General features: G+C 43.8%; 1 long non-coding RNA gene across 1 annotated transcript; it reads left to right on the top strand.

Moving 5' to 3' along the window:
* Nucleotides 1-1,063: 1,063 nt before the first annotated feature.
* On the top strand, nt 1,064-20,962 carry LOC116059013. The gene is made up of 3 exons (XR_004107180.1): nt 1,064-1,174; nt 3,007-3,008; nt 20,952-20,962. It is a non-coding gene; the product is annotated as an uncharacterized LOC116059013 (long non-coding RNA).
* Nucleotides 20,963-22,206: the final 1,244 nt, after the last annotated feature.

The following is a 22,206-nucleotide window of genomic DNA, read 5'->3' as shown; positions in this document are numbered from 1 at the left end:
TGCTAAGAAATTAGCCTTGGTGTTTGTTTCGACTTCTGCACTTATTTGGTCAAAATCAAAAAGTTGTTGAGCAACTCCTGGTGCCGCCAATCAGATAACACCTAAGCCACTTGACCTCCTCTCCACCATGGAGACTTCAGCACCATTAACACAGATAGTAGAAAGGAAAACATCCAGAGAGACAAGGACAACATACACACACAGATGAGATTTTGGGACAAACATAACGCTGACAGCATCTCTACACAGAAAAGCGTTTCAGCAGCTTTTTTCAGGCGTCCGTCCAACGTGCATCTGATGGAACAGATAAGTTTCTATTTGAATGAATCCAGCTGTCCACACAGGCCGCATAACAGCTCAGGTTTTACTCAAGCTATACCTGCTTAAGTACGACCCAAATAGTATAGTATAGTATAGTATAGTAATAGCATCGTTTTGCACGTCAAGTCTATTTTCTTCCATTTTACAGTGATGGTGTCTTGGGCTCTGAGTGCTGCCAAATTGCGGTCAACCTACACTCAATTAAACCTGTTTGAGTCGTGACTCATTCACTCTTTCACCCGTGTCTTTAAAGGACAATTCCGGCGCAAAACGAACCTAGGGGTTAATAACAGATGTGTACCCACTCGGTCGCTCTCTGGGACATGTTTTCATGCTAATCAAATGTGTTTGTAGCTTGAAACAAGCTAGCACGGACCGCTGATTAGCTTACAGCGCTAGTATTCGGGGCACAGGGAAAGTAAAAACAAATTGCTATTTTATACCACTAAAAAGGCTCAAAATATCACCACACTTCAACGGTAGCATAATGAGGGTCCCTACATGTTAACCAAAACATTGAGAACATTCTAAGTGTACAGACAGTTTATTAAAAAGATAGTTTAGAAAGACAGTAGCTCCCAAGACGGCGGCCGCCTGTATACGAGAACACGTCTTTATAATAAACACAAGTAAACATCGGACTTGCGTTTTCAGAATGGCGAGAACTGAGACAAACAGAAGCCTGCTAATCCGATGCTGACCTGGCGTTCTTGCTGTTGCACTTGTAAGTATCTTTGATCAGAAACTTTATCTGCCACAGAGTTTCTTGTCAAACGCAAGTTGCTTCTGCTCCGACAGCGTTCTAAGGCCATTGTAGGAAAAAACAATAATGTTACGGACCAGGGAGAGAAGGGTAATATTTCGAGAAAACCCTCAGTGGACATGGCTCCGTGCGTTCGCCGGCTTCTTTGAAAACAAATGCACGTGACAAGAGGGAGAAGATGGGAGGGGGGAGAGTCGCAAACGAGTTTTTACGACAGTGTTGCCAAATATCTATTCCGAAGTTATAGGTGGAGCTCTATAGAGAAACCTGCGAGCAAAAAGCAAGAAAACAGCGAAGAAATTGCCAAAACTGCATAGCGCCCTTTTAATGTTGTTTAGTGACAGACAGCTTACATGGCCAACGCTAGTCCTCGGCTTGTTGAAAAAGGGTTTAAAAAAAAGCCGTATTGTATCAAAGTTCGGAGGTTTTTACAGGGTTTGATGTATTCCAATTTACCACAGAAGTTGACAATGCCTCTCCTAGCAAAGCTTGCTCTCAGATGTAAGTCAGCCTCGTGGGAAACGCCCAGCCGGCTTAAAGCTGAGACAGTGTTTTCACTCTTCACTGTTTTCATCCTATTTTGAAAAATAAAAAATAAAAATATGTGAAATAGCTGCTGTACCATGATACTTTATAGTTCCTTACACCATTCAAATTTCAGTTCAACGATAAGTTGATAGTCAAGAAGAAATGTAATGGCATTTACTTGTAGAGTAAGACAGCGTGAATGTTTGTGGTTGCACCCTGCACATGCATGCGTCTATCTGTGCGCATGTGCAAACATTTGCATGTGGTTGTGTACAACATAATGACCGAGCAGCAGAATTGCACGTCAGGCAAATGACAGACCTGCAGAGATAAAGACTGTTCTTATGTTCGTGTAATTTAAACAATAATCTGCTGCGGACTCGCTGATCCTGCCAAGCTGAGCATCTTCTCTGTAATCACACTGCTCACGTTTGCACAGACGAGAAGAGCAACCATTCCTGTCTTCTACCAGGCCCTTCTTCTTTTTATAGCCTTCATTATTAATACATTAAACCCTTTATAAAAGGAATTATACGTATACATGTACGACTTTGTCCTGACACCGTGGCTTATTTAAACATCTTAGTATTGTTGTCATGTGTCGTCAAATAGGCCCTAACTGAGGCCAGGCTGTATTTTCCATCCTCATTCTGTAGGCCTATAAACCAACAGAGTCATCGCCACAAGTACCGTGTGTGTAAGATTTTAACGTCTTCCTCTGACACATGAGTGTGAATCTGAGCTCTGTGGACAGCCGTGTATTTGTCTCTGTCAGCGGCCCATCAGCGCCAGCAAGGATCAAAAACGGTGGCAAAACAATCCAGGAAACCAAACATGCTCAAACTGACCAAAGTCTACAGTTTCAGCTGGCAGGAGAAGTGAACGGAAAATGTTTTTAGTGAGATATTTTTGTCCTGCATTGAAAAAGAAAACAAAAAGGGGAGAAACAGAATCATGGGGATTGGAGAATCGTTGAGAGGCGGAGTGAAAAAAGAGAATTTCTCCTGAAAATATTAGTAATATGGATGACACATGTACAAAATACCCATGAAGCAGTTGAACTTGTAGTGAATCACCGTCAATGGCATCTGCTTACTGGAAGTGTGTGTTTGTACTGCTTCACACACCAAAACCAGTGTATCCACCCATTAACTTATTCGGTATGAAAACTGCAGCAAGTCAAATCAACTGAACTGAACAGAATGCAAAAGTGCAACTGTACATTTACTGTTGCATTACCTTAAACCAGAGTGGGAGTAAAAGTGCCAATGTAAAAGCACTGAATGGCGGATTGTAGTTCCCCTCGCAAGAGGGACTGGGGTATTCAAAGTAGACCGAGAGTGTGTTTTCACAACTCTAACCTGAGACTTTTCCCTCTCATCTCACACTACCAGCTGTGTTTTTGTTGTCTTTTCCTCATTTTCTGTCTTTCTTTTCATTTCAGAAGAAGTGCTGAAAGCCTTTCTAACACTGTAGAGACTTCTCTTTTTTCAGACTCTTTAAATATTGTTCCCTTTGAGTTGAACTGTCAAAGCCCTTATGTCCAGACAATACATGCGTGAACCATATTTAAGACTGTATACACTTTAAAGAGACTAGCAGCTCTCCATTCTTTGCTCTGGTCTGTATTGAGTGTGTCTGCGTCAAATTAAATAAACAATGTTGTGTGGCTTATTGAGCGAAATGTATTGTGCAGATGTGTCCACACTGGATCAAAACCTGCAGTCAACTGCTGCATATCTGCTAGACAAATCATCCCCTCCCAGTACTCCCCCGACCCTCTAAACTCTAGACCTCGCCATACCCCCCCTGTTCAGCCTCTCTGGGGAGCCACTACAGGCAGCCTGGCTCCAGTGTTCTGCACCAAGAGCCAGGGGGTCTCCATGGAGGGTATGCCCAAACTGTGAGTCCCTCCTGGGGGCACAGGGAGTCTCATCACCCTGGAATCACAGGGGTCATAAACACAGTACCAGCACAGTTAATGAGTCACAGTAAATCCCTGATGTTGGCTGACATTCTATGTTGTTTGGTGGAAATTTAAGCAGGAAAGTAATTGAAGAGGGGGAGGAGGAAAAGTTCTCTCTCCTCATTTCTTGACTCACTTGTTATCTATGTGCACCTCCTCTCTGCCTCTTATACATCTCTACATAAGCATATAGTAATAATAAGCACCTCATCTGAATTTAGAAGGAAAATGAGATGTATAAAAAAGGTTCTAAAAAAGAGAAAAAGTTCTAGCAGTGTGACTTACAGTCATTAACATTGCTCATACAAGAAAAGGCTGCCAACATCCATCTCCATGAAACCCTTTACCACTTGAACCCTAATATATCCAATACCCAATATTTTCCCTTAAGTAGCCTTCAAAATTAGATGAAAAATGTTCTTCCACGCTATCTCTGCTATATCTTTCTCACACGGAAAAAAACTCAACAAATGTTTGATTGGATTGGCACAAAATATGGTACAGATATCCATAATCCACACATACGACTTTGGTGATCCCCTGACTTTTTCGCCTAGCACCATTAGGTTGACATTGTTTTTTTTTTTAGTAAAATGTCTTAACATCTAGCACTATCAACAGGTCACATAATTTGTCTAATATTTTGGATTATGACAAAATACCTGCAAATCTAATGACATTTATTTATTTCACTATTTCCACTTAACAAATGTGTCCACCTGACTGCACCACATACAGTATAACAGTTATATTAAATAGTAGTCTCGCATTGCCAGACCTTCCTCCACGGCGGGCAGAGCCCTGGTGCCTCTGCAAAATAGCCTCGGGAAGGAATTTGTTTTGGTGGAACGTGTACGTTCAAAGGTTGTTTGAGTCGTGCAACAGAAAACTCAGATAGGACAGATAGTCTAGCTAGGAGTCTGGATTTACCCTGCAGAGATCTGAGGAGCAATCAACCATAGTCCTCATAAATCCACCAGAGTTTAAAATTCCAACACAAAGAAAGTGGAAGGTGACGGACATCCGGCCGAAAAGAGGGACATCCGGCGGAATTTCCGGCATGCAACGGAGCACTCACTCACTCACTCACTATGAATGCTTACAACCTGCGCCAATCTAGAAGGAAACAGAAGCCTACAGAGGAGTATGAACATAGTAGCTATGTTCCTTCTCACTGTCACAGATTCATAGGCGAGTCGCCCTGTTAGAAACCCACAGGCCACTTAGAGCCTGTTGCCCTCTGACCTCAGGGAGGGGTTAAGTACGGGAATGAGAGGGTCACAGAGAAGCTAAGGGTTAATTGTAGTCCCTCTTAGAAGTAATCGCCAAAATCACCCACGCCTACCCCCCCCCACTGCCTCCCAGCACACACACGCACACGCACACACACACACACACACACACACACACACACACACACACACACACACACACACACACACACATTTGACAGCTACAACATCAGTCCAGCTCTCTATCCTCTGCAGTGTCCCTTCATGTTCTGGCCTGCAGGCAAACAGTCCCTCTTTTTATTTAGACAGATAGATGTTCAACTTGTTTCCTGCTACATATTTAGCATACCACAGAGCGCTAGAAGGTCAGGGTTTGCCCAAGCCTCTCCCCCGGGACTTGAGCTGGACTGTACCTCTGGGTCACCCAAACACACAACCAGACCATAGTCTCAGACATTCAGACATCCTTGCATACAGCAGGGACCCAGCACTGTCTCTACTAATCTGTTACAGCCCAGAACAGAGAGAGATGGAGCTGGGGAGGATCTCTGTAGAAAAAGGAATGTTAATTTGAATGGAATTTCCTCTTTTTTTATCCAGCTTGACTTAATTTATTGAACAGTTGTATAGTTTGTCATCCTATTTGAGCTTTTCATTTGAAGGACAGTGTGGCACTGTGTGTGCATGTGTATGAGAAGTGACATGTATGTGTGTGTGCATTCAAGTGAGGCAGAATGGATGCGATTAGAGGACTGGGTTGAGCGCAGCAGGGTAAGAGGGCCAGATGGAGAGACAGAGAAGAAGCCGGGTTGGAATGGGAGGGTAATTGGCTGAGATGAAAAATGAGAGTCCTTGACCTTTTGTTATCCATCCAGGGATGGCTGATAGCATGAGAGCCCATCCAATCGCCCCGTCCCTGTGCCACTCCCTCACCCATAAAGATCTTTAACTACAGTGATGGAGGACGGGAGAGATGAAGGTAGAGACAGGCGGTGGAGCTCAGGGGGGAGTCACTTGGTTGTTCCTGGGCGTGGTGGTCTTTTATTGTGTGTGTGTGTGTGTGTGTGTGTGTGTGTGTGTGTGTGTGTGTGTGTGTGTGTGTGTGTGTGTGTGTGTGTGTGTGTGTGTGTGTCTCAGGGTCTCAGCTGTCTCAGCCTCCATTAGTCTCTAATAGGGCTGTCACTCTGGGCTTTTAACTCTGCTTGTTAGCATGGCAGACAACCAACAAACCCGCTGCCCCTCGCTTTCTGCGCACTCAGTCCCAATACCACAGATGTCCCCATTAGCATTGCTCCCCACCCGCCCACCCACCTGCTCATCCAGTTCTCTGCACTTCATGTACTAACATACACAAGCACGCTGGGTGAGACAAATCCTATACCTCAACCACAACACCTGTGGGGAGAAAGATTCTCGACAGCGCTGCTTTCTTTGGAGCAGACCAACAACTACGTGCGGGCTCCATAATCTGACCAGCAATAGCATTTTAGCGGGAATACCCCAGCGTCCCCATTATGACCTGCCGTGTCTGTGTGCAGCGCGCTGACAGGTGTGTCCGTTAATTAAAGCTCAGGGCTAATGACAGGGCGGCAGACCTGAAGCCTGCGTAAAAAGAAAAGGGGCCCAGGGGATGGAGAATTGCCGGCACGAGTAGACTTGTAGACTGAAATCCTCATTGTTGACAAATGACTAATAAGTCTGAAAAATTTAGCACTTGTTGGTTTTCAATTGACTAAAACAAAACAACGTTAAGTTAAATGCTTGGTTGTTTGTCACAAGGTATTCCTCAAACCTGACTTAGAGAGTGAAGGAGCAGAAAGAAGCCAGTGAAGGAGCTTTTAGTCAAATCACCAGAGGTTGAATTAGATAAAAGAAGCTAAATAATGGGCTACAGAAAAAAACCTAACTGCATAAGCAGATACTATGGTCTAACCAGAAAAGGGGACAAAGAGCTCAGATACATGGGAAGGGAATTAAAGAAAAAAAAAACAGAAACAGGGAAGGATTGAACCCGAGAGAGCAGGCAGCTGTGAGGAGGCGCAGTTTGTCCTTGTTAAACTCACAGCCATATGGCCGGCATCTGAGCTGGTTCTGGAGGTGATTTTTATAGCTGTTTTTATAGCTTGGCAAGCTCGCACTGCTCCAATGAGAGAGTGCCTGCCTACCTGCCAGTGCACGGCCATTCAGCTGATGGAGAGGAATAAATATGAATAATGTCCTGAACTCTATTCTACATTTGGAATATTAAAAAGCACCAAGATCTTACACCCTGAAAAGAGATTAGTAGGGATATACGGTTAAGGCTGCTCCCCTGTCTGTCCTTACCCTTTTGTCTTTTCTTTGCTACAATTCTTTGTCCTCTACTCCATCCATCAGCCAGCCCTTCAGGCCTTTTTGAACTATGCAAAGTTCATGGTGAAATGTGTCCATTTCAAATTAAAACAAACAGGGCTGATTTCAGTCATGTCTTTCCACACCCTAATGGATAACAGTATTACAGTACAATAGTTGTGTGACCACATCACAGCTTTCACCAAACACCAAGGTAAATGTTTCGGTATACAGTGGTTTTCCATCACATGTACCCCATTACTTGGCCATTATAATCAATGATAAACGCTTAACAAAGCATTATGCTTGATACTAACAGCAATGATTACTGCATTTTTTAGATAAGGACATGCTTGAGTATGTGTATACACACACACACACACACACACACACACAAATTCAATTCACTTTTTTCTTCCTTAAATAGTCGAAGAAGCAGTGTTCCTTCTAAGTGAAACCACACTATGGGAAACTGTCTTCATTCATGCTCACATACATACATTATGTCTGCCACGCAGCTAATTTCTTTTCATCTTTTCCCACAAAGTTCATTAGGTTTTGCTGCCGTTGTTGTTTGAGTTGCCAAGCCTCTCCACCAAATTGCATTTCTCAGGCATTTCTCTCAGCGTTTGAACTGGAAATATGAAGAAGATCAGGTTTCCACTAAGGGGAATTGGTGAGTGAGCGTGTGCGTGTGTACAAATGGAGTATTCTCGTCCTTTGTGAGACTCTTTTGTGGACAGACAGATGCTCCACACACATATGGCGAGTCATGGACTGTACAGGCTGATTTTGCACTCAGTTTAAAGTTATTTCTTCCTGTTGCTGTTAGTTTGGTAAACCTGATCAACAAAAAGGTCCAGCCTTAAAGGTGCACTATGAGTTCCTGCATGGTTTCAGCGTGATTTCATTTTTGTCTCAAATCGTAGGCATCTCTCCTCGATCCGCTAGCTGCCTGCCCCCTGAATACACTGTGAAAAAGCCTGGTCTCGGGAGACAACACAGGGGTCATAAACGTCAAACAAACACTAGAGGCACAGGCTGTGCACCAAAATACAACAAACCACGTTCCAGCCAATCATCGACCAGATGGTTGGGGGAGGGGGTGGGGGTTAGTGACAGTTAAGGTGTGGACACACAAAGCTGATAATCGGCCGTTGGACAGTCTGGCGAGGTCAGTGACTCGAGTCTGTTCGGTGTGTTCCATGCCGTCGGCCTTCATTTTGGCCAATTTGACATGTATAATCGGCGAGGCAGGCACTGCCGGCAGTCGGACTCAAATGACCCATCTGATTAGTGGAGTGCTAACCCGGAATGAGCGTGACTAGAGTCTCTCAAAATCTGACGAAAATCTTTTAAACTGACCTTTGTTGTTCTGAAATGAAGACAGATTCAGCAACTGCATGGCCTATTTCTCGCTTAAAATGTTTTCAGAAACACGTTTCAGTGAATTATTTTAGTACAATATGAGATTGTATTCTGAACAAGCCGCCATGACAGTCTGTCTTTGAATTTCCGGAGAACCAGACCCACGTGACGCATTCGTCCAATCAGCTGCCGGTTTTCATTTTTGGGGCGACAATACAGATTAGCGCCGCCTGCTGTTATGGAGACGTATTACATCCTGTCGCTTCGGTGTGTTCCGAGGCACTTTTTTGACCAACTTGGGGACACTGATCAGTCCAACTGCCTTTTCTGCCGAGGGTCGGCCGGCTGGTCTGTGTCCGCAGCTTAAAACATTTAAAACGTGCCAACTTTGGGGAAACAAAGTGTGAAGGTACAGAAACTCTCCTGATGCGCCAGAAAGAGTATAGTCCACATCCTTGACGTTACACTTCCAGGATTGCTCTGGTGCCACAGGAAATTCCGCCAGATGCATGTATTTTCCATTTCTTTCCGCTTTCTTTGTGTTGGAATTTTAAATTCAGTGGATTAATAAGGACTATTTTTGACTGCTCCTCAGATCTCTGCAGGGTAAGTTGAGACAGCTAGCTACACTATCTGTCCAATCTGAGTTTTCTCTCACACAACTATTTTGCAGCGGCTCTGTACGGAGCTTAGCGCCGCCCATGACGATTCTGATTGGTTTAAAGAAATGCCATTAAACCAGAGCACATTTTCCTCCCATCCCCGAATTAGGGTTGGGTACCGAAACGCAACCGGTAGGAATCGGACCGGATTAGAACGCAAATTTCAGTTCCTTATTTTGATTCCACTTAATGTGTCGACTGAAATATTTTCCCTCTGTTGCTCTGAAACGGATGTAAAAATATCACACTTTCTCTGTAGTCTACTGTTAGCTAGCTACCGTAAATGTAGGCTTCTTTTAAAATGCCATATTTTCCCTCTGGGCGTAACGGACGTAAAAGCCTTTCTTTGATATAATTTTTCAGTTTTTTAAGAATCTGTTTAGGAATCTGAATCATTTTGAAAGTACCAGTTCGGCATCGGAATGGTAAAAATCCAAACGATACCCAACCCTACACCGAATGCTGTGTGGAGTAGCCAGACCCTCCTTCAGCGCGCTTTGGAGGAGGGTCTGGCAAAGCGAGACTAGAAAGAGTACAACCTTACTTAAACTCTTGACTCTTTGATCCGTTCTCACGGTCTGTGTCAGAAATGATCATCAAAGCCTCATCTATCTATCTGGCTGGCATGAGACATGTGAGTTCAAAGTGAAACATACACTGACGCACATGTTGGCTGCAGAGGCGATTGAGAAAAGTGATCGTTTATCTCTGTGTCAGGTAACCACATCGTCACACTGTGAGGCCTGTGTTCATGTTTACACCATTACAATAGAGTCTCAACTCACCACATTGCCTCACTCCAACTCTCTCTCTCTCTCTCTCTCTCTCTCTCTCTCTCTCTCTCTCTCTCTCTCGCTCTCTCTCTCATCATAATGTGTTGTGGAGGACTCGTGGATCATGGCCAGTTTAAACAGTACCCCCTCTCTTCCCCCTCCCACTTGCTGTCACATCAAACCTGACCTTCAGAAACTGACTGCAGGCCCTCTTTAAGTGTGTCTTGTGGTTTTGGCAAATGGCAAAAAAAGGGGATATGTAGGAGGGAGATGGAGAAAGACAGGCACGAACTCAACTGCGGGAGAAGCAATGGTTTAAAATACTTGATTTGACAGCGTTCATGCAGATATCCAGGCAGGCAGAGAAAAGCACGACTGAGAGGAGCTGAAAAGAAGGGTGGTACAAAGACGTAATGTGAACTCCTGCCAAACTATTGTAAGATCTGCTCCGCCTGCAGCCGCCCTGGTAATCTTTCCCATTGCTTGTTCCTCCTCCACATCTGTACTCATTCCCCCACTCTCTGTGATGACAATCTGATCACCAAAACAGGGAAGGTCTCTTAGTCCTAAAAAATCTGGCCACACACACTAACATAAGGGTACCTCTACGCCACACACTCCTGTATGATAGATTGGTTTGTTGTGAAATCTAAAAGTGTGCATTCCAAAGAAAGACAGAAGCAAGGTAAAACCAACTCCAGGTTGATGCACGCAGGGTGAAATAGAGGAGAAAGGCCGGGATGTTTAATGGAAAATGGCCGTGTGCCAAGTGGCAAAGTGCCCGTTCAGCTGCCTGCTTGTTTTATACACACTCCTCCATCACAAACATCTCATTGCTGAGGACAAGACTCAGTGTGTGTGTGTGTGTGTGTGTGTGTGTGTGTGTGTGTGTTTTCTTGTTTATCTATATTCGTGGGGTCCAAAAACCGGGAATACAGTATACTTGTGGGGTCCGGACAGCTTTGTGGGGCCAAAATGCTGGACCCCACAACTTTAAAGGTCTGTTTGAGGGTTAAGACTTGGTTTTAGGATTAGGGTTAGAATTAGGTTATGGTTAGGGTGAGGGTAAGGGTTAAGGTTAGGCATTTAGTTGTGATGGTTAAGGTTAGGGTAAGGGGCTAGGGAATGCATTATGTCAATGACGGGTCCCCACAAAGATAGTGCCACGCACTTGTGTGTGTGAACTTTGATAAGCGGGGTTGAGTGAGATGGGGGGGGTGTGTGTGTGTGTGTGTGTGTGTGTGTGTGTGTGTGTGTGTGTGTGTGTGTGTGTGTGTGTGTGGACGTGTACATGCAATAACTTGTCCCTCTGACCATAAAATGTAAAAAGGCTTTGTTTGGCAGAAGGACGTTAAGAAGCGACTGTTTTGTTCTCAGGATTGCGGACACACAGACGTGTAATTTAGAGTGCAGCCTTACTTCCTGTCAGGGACTCATAAAGAAAGATGATAACACACTCATGGAGATGTGCCCGTCACAAACCTCTCGACAAGCCTAATAATGTGGTGTGTGTGTGTGTGTGTGTGTGTGTGTGTGTGTGTGTGTGTGTGTGTGTGTGTGTGTGTGTGCGTGCTAATCAGTCAAACTCCTCTCCTCCCCGTCTGCGTTCAAAGAAGTGTATTGTCTGCTCTTATCTGTGCATCTGTGCAGAAAGAGTGGAAGAAGAGGAGGGGGAACTGCAAGGTTGTCTCCTTGCTGTTGAGCTGTGATTTATTTTCACCTCTTAACTCTGACAAAACTGACAGAGACTGCACATTACTGAGTGATGAATGTGGCTATTGATGAGGTCCTCTCAGACTTTAGGACAACTCCGCTTCTCTCCAGTCAGCCATGAGCCTACTGACAGGTGTCACATGCAAGGAGAACCTGAATGAGTGGAAAAACATAACTAGTGCGGAAACATTCTGCACTAGTTATGTTTTTCCACTCATTCAGGTTCTCCTTACAGGGTTCGGGTTCGGGTAGGCATGACTGGTTTGAGGAGTGCGGAAATGATGTGAATCATTTACTATAATGCCTACACAGTCACCTCACATAGCTCATCACCTACCAACTAATCCTTTAGTTCAGTAATGCTCTTCAAAGCTATCATCACCTTTTTCACAAATTGACGAAGTTTTAAACTAGGTGGTTAAAGTTTGGCTGATCATATATCATTTGCATTAACAGATTTGTGGCCATTTGAGGGCAGCAGAAACAAGCTGTGAACACAACATTGAGATATCAACTTTGTAGTTGATTTTGCCAACATGTCAGTTAATCCAACAGTTACGAAGCAACATTATCGTTCTTTTGGAGTCGTGGTTGTGTCCATCAGATGAATGTAAGTCCAATATTTACTCTACTTTTAGCTCTGCTTTGCTCTTAACTAACTCCTGAAGAAAATATCTGGCTCTTTAGCTGATAAATAGTTCACTTTATGTAGGCTATTGTATGTTCACCAGCTAGTTAATAACTTTGTCTGCTTTTTTAGTGCTGGACAAGTAGTGTGTTGTGGGTTTTTAGGGGAAAACAAAAATTTAAATGAGACTAATAACAGCGGTAAGATTGAACCGAAACAGTATAGTTAAGGGCTGTATAGCCAAAACAACGAGCTGAAAGACGCTAAAAGGGGAACTGGAGAATCGGCTGATAATTCTCTGTAGGTTAGTTACTACACCGTTATCCCGAATTAGTTGACTTTACTAGAAATTTGCGTGGAAACCTGTTGCCTTAAACCGTCTTAGTTTTTACACAAGGTGAAACTTAACAGGTCAAGTTGTATTAACACAGAGCGGTGAGTTGATGCAGTAGACAAATCAAGTTTATATAAGTAGCCATTACTAAAAATCATTAGACTGGGTAAACCCAGCCCGATCTCCCAGCGATTTGATTTCGCCCCGGAGCTCAGGCTGGAAACCTGTACATTTTACGCTTCAGTGCGTAGCTTTTTTTTATATCAATGAACGTCCGTTACATTCAAGCCATTGCCAAATGAGTTGCTACAAAGTTAATTAAGACTATCAGCCCCACACAACTCTCTCTGTATTTCTCAGTATGGCTATGTTCAGAAGATTGTGATGTCCAGCGGCTTTTGCAAGCAGAAACTCAAGTGAAGATAATTACCTCTTCTGAAGAGTCCGTCATGTTTTTTAATCCTCCGTGTCCTCCTTGGCTACTAGCAACTGTGTGGAGGAGGGTGGGGCGGCGCGATCACAGAAGACTTGTATCATTCTCAACTCAACCATACAAAACTAAAACCCAGATGACATAAATGCACACACAAAACAGAACATTATTAAAACACACTTTAACTAGGACAGAAACCATTCAGAACATATCATTTTTCCCATGAGCCTTTGCATCGCTTCAGCGCAGAACAGTTCAAATGAGCCCGCTCCTCTAATACAGAAACTTAACATCCTTCGTTATCTCTGCTTAATATGCTCTGCGCACTGCATCCTTAAGCTGATTATTACAAACAACTAATGTGATTTAATAATGAATATGGTTTTTAACAAAACATGAAAGAATAAGTAGTGACCACTAAAAAGTTTGATTACAACTAAATCTGGGTTTAGAGTGGCGAACCTTTTCACATACAAGTAGTCTTGTTAAAGTTGCAGTAGGTAAGCCTTATAAAACTAACTTTCTGTCATATTTGCTGAAACTGACCCTATGTTCCAGTAGAACTACATTACATGTCATTTAGCTGACGCTTTTATCCAAAGCGACTTACAATTACTACATACGTCAGAGGCCGCACGCCCATAGGGGTTAAGTGTCTTGCTCAGGGACACATTGGTTGATGTATCACAGTGGGAATTGAACCCAGATCTCCCACACCAAAGGCATGTGTCATATCCACTGCGCCATCACCACCCAGGACATATCACCCAACTACATGAAGCAGGTAATTAAAAAAAAAATCTGGCTCCTCTGGCACCACCTACAGCCTGTAGTGCGATTTGCAAAAAATCCACCGCTCCCTGTTCAGATGCACCAATCAGGGCCAGGGGGGTTGTCTAACTGCGTGTCAATCACTGCTCATGCACACGCATTCATTCTCCCTTGTGGGGGGAGGGGCTTAGGAGACCGTTTTGGGCTTTAGCGGAAAGGGGGGAGGGACTGAGAAGTTGCCGATGTTCAAATTCTTTGGCTAAGTCCTGGATCTTCACAATCCTACCTACGGCACCTTTAATATACGTATATTAATTATAACGGCTTTGAATGGATTATGCTCCCGACTGAAACAGTTCGGTATGCAATATTTCATCAAAACATCTACTTAAGTGTAAGTAGAATAACAGATGTCAGAATGTCAATAAAGTGCATAAAACAAGCTTTTCAAACCCAGTAATGAAGGTACTTGTGATTTGATAGTTACTTTCCGTCCATGTTACAATGTTAAGCACTTGGAGCTGCCAAACATGAGCCTTTCAGCACAGTGTGATAGTATTGGTGTACAACACTGTTAAATGTGGTACAGTATAAGTATTGTTTCTGCTGTATTTAGAGCTCTCAGCGGAGTAGTAACCCCAGTGAATGCAATGAAGAGCTTTTGCCCAGTGTGTTCTGTAAAAGGTATCAAGTAGATTTTAGTTGCTATTTTGGAAAGTAAAAAAAAAAGCATGCCCAAAATTCCCCTGTATCCACTATACCCCACCGTGCCTGATTGTCAGTGCCCCGACATGAGAAAACCTGGCTGGGTACGGGCCAGCTGGAGTGGCCCTGAGCTCCTCTGAGAACCAGAGTTACAAAGGCTCACTGTGCTGGAGTGGCACTGAGAACTGCAGCCTGGCAGCAGCTCTGAGACTTAACCAACACTGGGCAACTCTTGAATAGACCTGGGATTTCTCCGTCTGCCTTTCAGCTCCATCCACCTCGTTCTATTTCCTTCTGGCGTCGGCCTGTCTCACCTTTGCTGTCTGAGTCTGTCTGTACATCTATTTCATAGGGGGATGTCAACCTGTCTTTCTCTTTCTGTTTGCCATCTTTCTCTTTCCCTTTCTGCCTCTTTCTCTTTCATTTACTGCTCCCTCTCTCGGTATTAGTGTGATCAGATTGTCACTTCCAAAATAGCCTGCCCTTTCGCTCAGTAATCCATTGGCAGGATGGTTTATCAAAAGCCTGAGTGCGGGAAAGAGAGTGTTAGAGGTTTTCCTGCACTGTTTGTCAAAAGTTGTTTTGCGTCAAATCCCTTGACAACACGGCTGTGATGTCATCACTAGATACAGCTGGACTGAGATCAGGTGCACTGAGGTGAAAGCATGGCACTAATCCTGCTATAAGAAGCCTAAATGGCATCCACTAACTAGCAGCAGGGAGGAGGAATAAAGTGTTGGGTGCAGGTGATAACAGAACAGAGAGTCGGGCAAAAGGGAAATCCCTGGTGAGGCCACACTCCCTCCCACCAACTTCACAACTGCAGTCTCTCTCTTCGGTGGCTGCATTATTTTGTTTGTATTGCATCACATTTCCTTTTGTGTGTGTAACCCTGTGGGATATCTGTGCATTTAGCAGGATCTGTGATGCTCTATTTAAATCAATAGTAATTCAGAGAGCCAAAGAATGTCTTAGTAGCCTGGTTGACACCAGACCCTTCTCAGTTGTAACTTAAGTAAGTTGTAGTTGTAACCTTGCCCACACTGAGTGGGTCTGGGCTAGATTCATTCGCAGCTCATTTCTAAAGGGCGTTACCAACACACGCCGCTCAAATGCCTCTGGGCACAATTGGATAGTCCTTCAATCAATCTTCCAATCAGACCAATGATCCGGGTGACGTAGCAGCGACAGCGGCATCAACGGGTTGCTGTGCTTCGGTGGCCGTCATGTTGAATGTAAACAAAAAGCTGCTCGCCATCGCTGCGCCATCATCATCGTGTAAAGCCCGCCTCAACGGTTGTGATTGGTGCCACGATTTGGAAAAATTGGAAATGGGCTTGAATGGGCTCTTGGCCAGACTGACTTGCAGAGCAAATCTCAAATTTGCCGGAAGTTCGTCAGGGTTTTCCCAGGCTAATGTCTTGGACTAAGCTTTCGGTCTAATCACTTTATCCCTGCTTTTGACCGCACCACTACTGTTCCAAACCCTTATACAAACACTGTACTGTAAAAAGAGGCCTTTGAGAGAGCTATAAATATTTAGGGTTACTCAAATAAGTCAGATTTTTGTACCTTTCTTGAACCCATTGCCTATAGAATCAGGTTGGTTTGCCCATAATCTGAGAACAAACAGCAAATATTTGACTTTCAGTTTGTTATTCCGTGTCACAGATAAGCTCAGAGGCCACAAGTGAGGCCACTCTCACCCTCCAAGTTACAATCCTAAAGCAAAAATGTTTCAGCATCATGTGCCACCTCTACTTACACATATACATCAGTCCACATATCCTCATTTTATCTATATTTTTGTCATTTATTTTATGCCTTTGATGTTTATGTAGCCAACCTTATGCTTTTCTTTTTTCTTTTTTTTAAATTCACTGCTTACTCATGTTCAATTTTTTTGTTTAGAAGAAATAAAAGGTACATTTGGAACACACTGTTAGTACGCTTATTTTTGAGAAGAAGATTCTGTATTTTTTCATGTTACATTAAGTGCAATGAAGGAAAGCCAAACACTGTTCATCTATTAACCCACACTTTACACATACACCAGTTGAAAATCGGCATAGCTTCCTTTTAAAAACTGCTTTTAGTTTTTGTGCACCCGACTCCTGGAAGAAATTACAGCACTATCTTAAAATCAACTCAAATGTGCCGTTTGGACAATTTAGTGTGTGCATGTGCGCGTTTGCGTGTTCGGGTCACGTACAGTAGGGTGTGGGCTTCTACTTCTTCAGTGTTTATTCGGGGTGGCATTACTGACTGGACTGAAAGATATCACACAAAACACAACGAGAGATCTTCTATTAGATTATATGTTTGTGTTAAAGCAATATTTCAATGTTTTGGGAAATATGCTAATTCACTTTATTGCCGAGAGTAAGATGAGGAGATCGATACCACTCTCCTAACTGCACGATAAAACATGTAGCTAAGGCAAAGGTAGTCTATATCCACGACGTTCCACTTCCAGGATTGCTCCGGTGCTGCAGGAAATTCCGCCGGATGCATGTCTTTTCGCCGATGTCCGTTTCCTTCCGCTTCCTTTGTGTTGGCGTTCTAAACTCCGGTGGATTTCTGAGGACTATGGTTAACTGCTCCTCAGATCTCTGCAGGGTAAATCCAGACAGCTAGCTAGACTATCTGTCCAATCTGAGTTTTCTGTTGCACGACTTAAACTACTTTATAACGTACACGTTCCACCAAAACAAGTTCCTTCCCGAGGCTATTTTGCAGCGGCTCCGTGCGGAGCTTAGCGCCGCCCATGACGTTTGTGATTGGTTTAAAGAAATGCCAATAAACCAGAGCACGTTTTTCTTCCATCCCAGAATGCTGTGTGGACTAGCCAGACCTCCGCAGCGCTGTGGAGGAAGGTCTGGCAATGTGAGACTGAGGCAAAGGCAAACTAAATATGTCTTGCCAGTGAAGACTCCAGGGAGTTCCCGGTCCCAGCCAAGAAATAGTCTGGCACATAACCCTCTGTAAACATTTCAGTTTCATTTTTACAGTTTGATTTTTGTACAGATTTAACAAACCAGATAAAAGAGTTAATCAGTGATCTTTGGGGGGCTTGTAGGTGGACTATGTTTCCTTTAGACAGAGCCACGCTAGCTGTTTCCCTATGTTTCCAGTCTTAATGCTAAGCTAAGCTAATCGTCTGCTGGCTCCAGCTTCATATTTAATGTACAGATGCAAGTATGGTATCGATGTGCTAGCCTAACTATCAGCAACAAGGCGAATATGCAGATTTCCAAAATGTTGAACTATTGTAATTATTGAAAAGTGAATGTAATAAATAAAGGTCAGTGGCCAGTTTGCAAAGTGTGTTTGCAAACAGCAGTTTGGTTATGTGGCAAACTTTGTGTTCAGCTGCACCCTGAGGTGGGATGCACCCACACCTATACAGACACCAGTAAAGGGCAGCTCCAGTAAAGGGCAGCTCCTGACCCTTGATCCCCTAACGTTTCAGGTCAGACTGGGGGTGAAGAGCAGCCACCCTCAGCGGCTTCATGTTCAGCATGTTAGCAATAGAGATGGCCTCTACACCACGGCCCACTGGGTCAGTCCAAGGTGTGAAGCCACTGACCCGACATCTAAGCTGTTGTCTCTTTGTCTTTTTCTTCCCCAGCAGACAAAAAGTTTGTTGGAACCAAAACATGAAAATCAAAGTCGCACCAACTCATTTTCGCCCCCCCCCCCTCCTATTTCCTCCTCCTCAAATCCTTAGCCCTACCTTTGTGTAAATAAACATGTGTACAGGCGGTCAACTCACCTTTCCTCCCCACCATCCCCTATAAATAAACATACAGGGGGAAGAGAGGGGTTAATAGGGCCAAGTTTAGGGGAAAGGAGGAGAAGGGAGGGAGGCATGGAAGGAGGGGTGGAAGGTGAGGGAGGCCCAGGGGAGCTCATTATACTCAGACAGAGGAGACATTAACTCACATACACACACTTTGACACAAACCTCCAAACTTCTTTAACGCACACATAGAGACTTATTACTCTCCCTGTGTAGCATATGCTGGCTTAAAGCCCCATTAACACACAAAGTTTTATAAACGTACTTATTGAAAGCAGTAACCCAGAAAACTCACTGGTTCCTGATGGGGTGAAGCTCGTAAGCTACATTATACCATGAGACAGGAATACTGTATATATCTGCTTTCCAGGATATTAAACCGTGTGTAGCAAAGAATTGGTGTCTTGTATCTGTGATGTTGAAGTGGGATTTTGACGAGAGTTTAAAGACTTTAATATCTCAAAGCACTTGGATGTTCTTCTCTATTTAAAAATGCAGGTATATCGGTGATATTATACAAATATGATATCATTCTTTTTCTCTTTCCCTGCCTCTCTCTATCTGAGCTTGGCAGTGTTTATTTATGTGCTTGTTTTATGATCATCTCTTTAATTGATAGTTAACCATGGCTCTGCTCTCCCACTGTTGGATGAACATAAACAAGTACTAAAGCAAAACATGTGTCACTGTGTGTGTGTGTGTGTGTGTGTGTGTGTGTGTGTGTGTGTGTGTGTGTGTGTGTGTGTGTGTGTGTGTGTGTGTGTGTGTGCGGGCGTGCACGCACATGACCCGGAGTGTGAGAGCCAGGAAAGCCAGACTGGTTTCATTATGCTTCAAACTAGCCCATTATGGTTTGGGAAAATAATCCAAACTCTAAACAGTTGCTAGGGCAACGGCATGTCACCTCTCTTTTTTTCAACCCCTTGCTCTTGCTCTCTCTCTCGCTCTCTCACTCTCTCTCTCTCTCTCTCTCTCTCTCTCTCTCTCTCTCTCTCTTCCAATTTCAACTTGTTCCTTACCTCCGCGGCCTTCACCCATTCTCTGCCCCCTCCTCCTCTGCTCTCCCCACCACATCACACTCAACACGCACAAAAGGGCAAACTGCCACCCACGCACTCACACACACACACACACACACACACACACACATATGGACGTGGCACTCGCTCTCTCTTCCTCCAGCGGCGTGTTTCACAGCCACTGCCCTCTCACACTGACTGCCCTCTGCTTAAAGAAAAATAAACTAGTGGAAAAGAACACAGAAGGAAAAAGAAAACAGCAACAGAGGTTTGGCATTGTAGAGTCTCTATCATATTTCCTTTCGGCTTCATTTTGTTCAAAGGTTTGTGTTCCACACAAGCTTTTGGCCCATCCAAGTCCTTTGTTGTAAAGTCCCAGTCAGGTTTCAATGTATGGGATAACAACATGAGGAACGACTGAATAAGATCCTGCTGATGGTCAGTTTTAACCAGATCAACATGATTACTACAGAATTAACATGTTTCCTGAATCTTTAATACCTTGGATATTGGAACTGGATCTTTGACTGAATCATTTTAAAATGCTCATATTATGCTTTTTGGCTTTTTCCCTTTACTTTATTGTGTTCTATATCTTTTTTTGTGCACCTTATAGGTTTACAAAGTGAACAATCCCAAAGTCCACCCCAAAGGGCCTTACCATCTCCAACAGAAAACACTGTTCACAAACTGCTCCAAACAGCTCTATTGTAGTCCAGCCTTTACTTCAGAGATGAACGTGCGTCATTTTGTAACACACGTTATAATGCTCGTCTAGCTGTTGGCGTGGCACGCCCTCATACTCTGTGTCTGACTGGCTAGAAGTCCTTACCTAGGTACAGAGAGCTCAACACACAGGGTGAAAAGAGAAGCTGCAGCAATGTGCAGTACAACAAATATATGGTGTTTTTTGAAGGACCCGGGGAACATAGACACGCTCCCGTGACGTAGAAAGCCCTGCAGATTTTGAACTGCTCACCCAGAGACTGAAGGCAGGTTATATACAGAAACCCGTATCTCACTCAAAACAGCATGGATGGTTTTTTTTCCAAGCACCAGAGACACAGAATAACACCACAAATCCCAGAAAAAGTGATTTTTTCATAATATGGACACCAGTGTTGTGCCTGAACGCGTTCATTGAATGATAGTTCATGAACTCGTTCATATTTTGGGCGAACGTGAACTGAACGTACTGTATTACTGCCTGATGAATGTTACTGTGAACTCGTTCATTCTGGTGTCTGTGAACTGCACGCTCTCTCAGTTTAACTTCGTTCAATAGGGTGCCAGATTTTTATAGAGCCATCCAAGCGAAAACCCGGCTAAAAAACACCGTAAACAGGTCTTAATATGTAGTGGAAAAAACACCCAATCTGGCAACACCAGCCACCAGTGTCGCATCGCCACATGCGTCATCAAAACAAAAAGCAGCATGGAGGCGACAGCAGCACGTAGGCGACGAAACAGCAAGGAGACGTCGTATGATCATTTAAACAAGTTTTATGACAAGGTCAGTGAGGATGGGAAAAATCTTACATTTCTGTGCAAACTTTGCCCGCCGGCTTTCAAAAAGAAAATCCGCACTTCAGTCACATTCAGAGCAACCCTGAAACGGCACATTGAACTGAAGCAACATATGGAAAAAAAGAACTATTAACTAGTTCATTTTTGGAACTGTGAACTTAGTTCAAAATTTTGAAGTATGAACTATGAACTGAACTAGTTCATTTTAAAATTTGTGAACTGAACTTTGAACTAGTTCATGTAGAAAGTGAACTTTCCCAACACTGACGGACACTTTAAATAGTGCAACTCAGTGGGAACATCAAGTGTGAAACTGTCGGAATTAGATGAGAAGATTGATACCACTCATGTCTGAACAGTAAATGTGAGGCTACAACCAGCAGCTGGTTAGCTTAGCTAGGCATAAAAACTAGAAACAGGGGGAAACAGCTAGTATGTCTAGCACCTACCAGCACCTCTAAAGCTCACTAATTAACACGTTGAATCACATTTGTTTAATCTGTACAAGAAGTGTAAACAAAAACAGGTTTTGTTTTTACGGTGGGTCATGTGCCGGTAAAGTTTAGATGGGGCCCAAAAAAATCAAGCCCGACTCTACCCGAGCCCGTGCACGTTGTGTCCGAGCCCGGCCCGGCCCAACAGATTAACTGTAATTATGAGCCCGAGCCCGATTTAAACCCAACAATTTTTTAATACGTGGGCCGTTATAACTGACAACTACTACCGAGTTGTTTGAACTACAGAAATCTGTTTAGAATGATCTTAATGAATAATGCAACAAGGACGAAGCATGTAAACTGCGTTGTTTGTTTAATCAGAATGGAACGGATCGCAAATGGATCCGAATGAAGAAACGTAAAAAAAAAAAACCTTGACCCTAGCTCCCTCAGCTGAATAGTGTGGGTAACAGATCAAGGCAGCAACATTATCAAAGCCCTGGAACCATATAGGAGACTTTCTTGTCTCGATCACCTAATTAATAGTCCTTCACCACAGTCTGCATGCCGACGCACTGGCCGACAACACGCCGGATATAGGAGAGACCAAATCTGCTGCTAAAGGACTTGTGAGATATCCGGAACAAAGACTACAGAAGTGCTACAGATTTAGCACAGTTTCCCTCACACTCAAGTCAGTGCAGGATATATACCCAGAGCTACGGGAGAAGCTGAAGGGGCATAGCTCTCTCCCCACCCAATTAGGCTAATAAAATAATGATTAAAAAAACACAAATGCTTGATCAAGGGCCCAGCCCGAGGATAGTGGCGGGAAATATCGGCCCAACCAGACCCGTCAAGTTCGGGCTCGGGCTCGGGCAGAGAATCTAAAC

The sequence above is a fragment of the Sander lucioperca genome, chromosome 11 (genome assembly GCF_008315115.2).
Source record: "Sander lucioperca isolate FBNREF2018 chromosome 11, SLUC_FBN_1.2, whole genome shotgun sequence".
NCBI classification, from domain to species: domain Eukaryota; kingdom Metazoa; phylum Chordata; class Actinopteri; order Perciformes; family Percidae; genus Sander; species Sander lucioperca.
Note: the sequence above shows the minus strand (reverse complement) of the source record. Positions and strands in the feature narration are given on the sequence as shown.